This window comes from Miniopterus natalensis, chromosome X, assembly GCF_054644295.1.
Source record: "Miniopterus natalensis isolate mMinNat1 chromosome X, mMinNat1.hap1, whole genome shotgun sequence".
NCBI classification, from domain to species: Eukaryota; Metazoa; Chordata; class Mammalia; order Chiroptera; family Miniopteridae; genus Miniopterus; species Miniopterus natalensis.
Genome location: NC_142103.1, coordinates 88,606,604 through 88,612,143, shown reverse-complemented (window position 1 = coordinate 88,612,143; position 5,540 = coordinate 88,606,604).

Genomic DNA, 5,540 nt, shown 5'->3' with positions numbered 1-5,540 from the left:
AGCACCTGCACTTATCAGAGCAATACCTTTTATCAGAGGACTCTCACATAAAGCCCTTTATAAGGAAGAGAAACAGTGCCAGCTTGGAAAGAGGGAAGAAGGAAATATATACCTATTTCAAGTTCCATATAGGCCATTTAAGTAATGGTAGAGTTAGAACTAAAAGCTTGAAACTCTTGATTTATACGAGATCGTCCTGGCCATCCTCAGGAGTATCAGGATCCATCCTTAGCTGGAGTTTAATCCAAATAGTTAAACCTCATAGTTTGCTAAATTAAGCGCTACTTTAATGATGGTGTCTGCCTTTTTTTTTTTTTAAATGCCTTTCTGGTGTTAGACTTAAAGAAGCCACATAAAAGGTATATTTTCTTCAGCTTCTGCTTCAGGGAACCACACTTTTCTCTTTCCTGAGTCAGGTATCATTCATATAATCAGTCCTTTGGAACAGCCCAGGCTTTCGCTGGAGGAGAGCGGAGTCCTAGGTGAGACAAGCCTTTGATTCTTTGTATGGAGGTTTTCCCTCACCTCTGATTTGTTCCTCTGCCGAGGCCCTCCTTTCCTTTCGTTCTTTCGAATGTCTTCCTTTGTGATCTCCGGTTTAGATTTTTGCTTTGGCCCCATGGTTTGCCCTGACCACATTTCGGATCTGCCAAATCTTTATTGCTTACTCAGTTCTTAACCCCATTATCTCCTCTCACCTTGGATCCATACCTGCGCCTCTGCTTTCCTAGGCCTGACTTCAACCTGCAGCGACCCTGTCCAGGCTGAACCTAACTAGATTTTAGCTCCACCAGGGTGAACTGAGCAGTCGGTTCAACCAAACAATGAATTCAATCTACATTCCCCAAATCAGTCGCTCTAGTTCTTCAGTTCAGTGGATTTACTTTTTTCATAATTAATGAGCACATTTTTGACTGCACTAAATGATCAAGTCAAAGTAGAAAATTGGTCATGTCTCCAAGAATATCTTTTTTAAGCCTTTTATCCCCCTGCAAAAATACTGAGTCAATTTGGTAGATGTAGGGAATAAACATTTAAAAATTAAAAAAAAAAATAAAATTGGTTTTAGAGAGAGGAAGGGAGAAGGAGAGAGAAAGAGAAACACTGATATGAGAGAGAAACATTGATTAGCCACTTCCCACATGCGCCCGGACGGGGGATCAAACCCACAACCCTCGTACATGCCCTTACTGGGAATTGAACCTGCCACCTCCTGGCGTACCAGACGACGCTCCAACCGAGCCACACAAGCCAGGGTAGGAATAAGCATTTTTTAAAAATGTATTGATTTTAGAGAGAGAGAAAGGAAGGGGAGAGGGAGAGAGAAACATCAAAGAGAGAACCATTGATCGGCTGCCTCCTGCACGCCCCCTACTGGGGATCGAACCTGTAACCCGGGCCTGTGCCCTGACTGGGAATCGAACCAGTGACCTCTCAGCGCATGAGACAACACTCAACCAACTGAGCCACATTGGCCAGGGCACATTTTTAATTTCATAGTTTAAAACTTCATAGTTTGACCCCAAAGCAGAAAGAGGCTGCCTCATTTTATCACATTCAGTGGACAATAGTGGGTGGTACTTTAATATGGACAGCAAAGGAGACTAAAATAGATGCTCTCAGGCCTGCAGTAAGTCATTTCTCCATCACTTAAAACCCTGCACCTAAAGCCCAGTGTGCATCTCCTGTCCCATTTAGTTACTGCTGCTTGGGTTCTTCCTTGGGACAAGTGTAAACGCCTTGAGACTGGGCATGTCCCATTCATATTTGTACCTTTCTCAACACCTGGCACCGAATCCAGTGTCTAGGAAGTCCCCAACGATCACCGAATTGAGTTGAATTCATGGTTAACCTGAGGAAGGGAAAGGCTTACACTGAAAAATACAGATTCGTGCAACTTTTCTTCAGGTGGCGAGTATTTATATAACACAGGAATGAAGGAGGGTGTAAATAATACCTTAACGAAAGTACCTCAAAAGAACCACAGGGGGGCCTTCAACCACTCAGAACAGATTGACGTCCTATCACCTTAACAATAGGGGTGGAAATCAAAATAGGTTTACTATTCAAACAGCCGCTTTAAAAGTTAAAGCTGCTACTAAGCAAAAATCCAGCAAAATATTTTTACCAAAAAAAGTCATAAAGGCATTGGATGGCAAAATGACATTAAAAGATTCATTAGACTTGCTTAATCCATCCAGAATGAGCTGAGCTGTGGAGCACTTTTATCTGGACATGGAGGCATCCAGCCTTCTCTGTATCAGACAGATATATTCAATCCAATGAGATAAATGCAAACACTGCATTTGGTGTCCAAAATGAAGTTTTATTGGAACACAGCCACTCCATGTGCTTACAGATTGTCCATGGCCACTTTCACACTACCATGGCAGAACTGAGTAGTTGTGAGAGGCTGTATGGCCTGCAAAGCAAAAAACGATTATTATCTGGTCCTTTATGGAAAAAGTTCAGCATCCCCTGTATTATTAATGACATAGGTGTTTAAACCCAGAAAGAGGGCATGCTGAGATAGAGGCTGGAATTTCATGCAACTTTACATTTGGAAAAAAAAAATTCTCCTATGCAGATATGCAGATACACTTACTTCCATGCACACACATCCTGGGACATACACATGACCTGTAAGGGCAGCTAATACAGCTCATGGATGCTTTTGATAGAAGGGTGAGTTCACATATTACCTGGAGAGCTACTTATGAGAGGAGGTTAGCATTTGGAACAGATCCCTGGTGGATTCTGTTTGTTTTCTTTATGATTGGAATAGATGGGCTACATTTCACTGAGCTACTTCATAAAATTCTAGACCTATACAGCAAGGAGAAATACCAAAGTTAAGTCTTTCCAAATTTAAATATATTGAATGTCACCAGTCCCAATGAGAACCTACTTATTTTAGAAACTTGCAGCATTAACAAAAAATTGCAGTATCCTTGACACCCTCTCACTCCCATATCCCAGAATACATGGTAGGTTGTGTGTTTCCTGAATGCTTGAGGAGTTGGCCGGAGAGAAAATAGAGCACACACAGGAAAGTATACTGTTGAATTTCCTGGTTATGGCTTTCTTATTTTAGACAACTCAAGTGTAAATGCAATCTTGACCTTTAAACATCCACATGATGATGTGTGAAAAATATACAATATAAGCAATAAACAACTAGCCAAGCATTATGTTTCTAATTTAGGCTGCTACTGTCTTATAGCATGTTGATTTGCTAAATATAATTTGTAGCATTGCTACTGGGCAGAAAGCCACTGCCCACAAGCAGGCTCTCTGAGAAAAACTGTCTTGTAAAATCTCTTTCACAGAGAAACAAATACATGTTTAATATTTTTACTTCTTGTATGCATAATGATCCTGAGAATAAAAACAACTAGTGCTACGTGATATATAAATCAGTGGGTAATATGGAACACTAGCTATTTTTATTGGAATTTTATCATGTTGGAATATTGCAATGTCTCTGTGGGACCCAATAACTTAAGAGGCAAAGCAAGTGACCGTAGGAAACAGGGAAGAGAAACACTGTAGTTTGTGGGGTGAGGAAGGAAGTTTATGCCCGCAGGGCTTTGGGCAAAGTGCTCCTAGAGAGCATTTCTTCTGTCACAGACAGTGTGGCTGACTGCAAAAAAAAGGCCACAAATTTGTCCCATCTCCATATGGGTGTCCTGTTAAAGAGAAAACCACAGGCCCAAAATGGCATCACTTGTGCTTAGGCTCAAGATACCAAACCTAGATTTAATACCTGACCTAATTGCTGTTTCAATCTCTCCCAGAAACATAATCAACCAGTCTGGAATTTTCTGGTCAACAGGTAATCTGTCATGTGGGCCCTCTCCCTCCCCCATACAAAGAAGGGGCGATCCGCATGATAAAAACGCTTACTGTTCTCTTCATCCCACGAGAAGACGTTCTGGTCTAAAAATACCCCCCCCCATGCCCCCAAAAGTTCCCTTGCTCTACTCTTCTACAAAAACCTTTCATTTGGACAACCCCCAGGAGCCCCCTTCTATGGGATGCCGCTGTCTGATTCGTGAAGAGCCCCTGCCCTTTGGAGTTTGCCCTCTCGGTGCTCTCTGCAACCCTGAGCCCCCCACGTGAAGAAGCCGGGTTAGCCTCCTGGACTCTAAAGCAGAGAGAAACCTCCCCACCTACAGCCCCTTAGACCAACCACCCCGCCAGCTACCAGACATGAGGGTGAGATCATACTAGGCAGCCCAGAGTGGAAGAACCTTTCAGCCGACCCACAGAATCAGGAGAATTAAGAAATGCTTATTATTTTAAGCTACTAAATTTTGGAGTGGCTTGTTATGCAGCGAGAGCTACAGGAGGTGCCGGGGTGGGACCCTGAGTGGTTCCTGCATTGAGGGCCCACTTATGCTGCTCTTGCCCAGAGTTTGCCTGGCTGTGAGGGCCATTACTTCCAAGTCCAATGAAGGCTGCTGGGCCACATGCTGATCACGGGGGCTTGCTTATGGGCTCCAGGGTTACCCTAGGGGACATGGGGTAATGAAAAGTTCTAGGGGACCTTCTTGGGCTGGCAGCCACCTCTCTGAAGGGTCTTATAAATTCTGATTCCTTTGGGTTTCTTGCAGGTCTGCTGGAATGGTTTAGGCCCACGAAGTTGGGGAGGCCCCTGGAAATTCCCCACCAGTTGAGAGTTCCTTTTACTCCACAGCCTCTAAGGGTTCACTGACATTTACATATGCTTCCTGGGCTTGCTCTGACTCTAGTGAGAACCTTTGGGATAGTCATAGAAGCTCCAAGGACAGGCATCCACACTATAGGCCCAGGGGGTGGGATGGTGCCAGGCTCTCTGGAGGCAAACTGTACTCATGAAGAGGGGCTTTGGCACTCCTCAGAGGACAGGCAATTTCACTGAGGGCCTGGCTTCTAAATTGGGCTCGGCCACAAATTAGCTCTACGTCTCTGACCAAAAAAACAGACAACGAACTTCATTTTTCCAGGTCTCAGCTTTCCAGATCTATGAAGTGGGAAAAGCTGTGTTGGATGGCATTTACTGTCTTTGCTGGATTCAGCAGTTTTGAGAATTATCTCCTAGACTTTGCATGGTGTCCTTCTGCATCCCTCACTTCTTTTAACTTGGCACTGTCACCCCCTCACCCAGAGTTGTGATCCCAAGGGAGAAGCGAGGCAGGCCCTTTTCAGGGTGATGACAAGAGCCATGCATATGAACTCTACTCAGGGCTCATCTAACTGATATTAAGTGAGTTCTCCCGGGGGAACATTAGTGAGGGTTTGGCTAAAAAGGTATTGTTGGAGGAGGGAGAGGGAGAAGCCCAAGAAGAATCCTGGAAGAGGGTCTAATAGACTAACTACTCTCAGTTAATACTGTAAAGGTTTTGTTTTGTTTTTTAATGGGATACGGGAGCAAGGGAGTAAAAAAAACAATTAAAAAACATCACGATTTAGCTCAGGGCTTATGTATTTTATATTCAATGCTTACAAACTAGTCCCCGTTCAAAACCCACCCAATGGCTTTCCATTGAATAAAATCC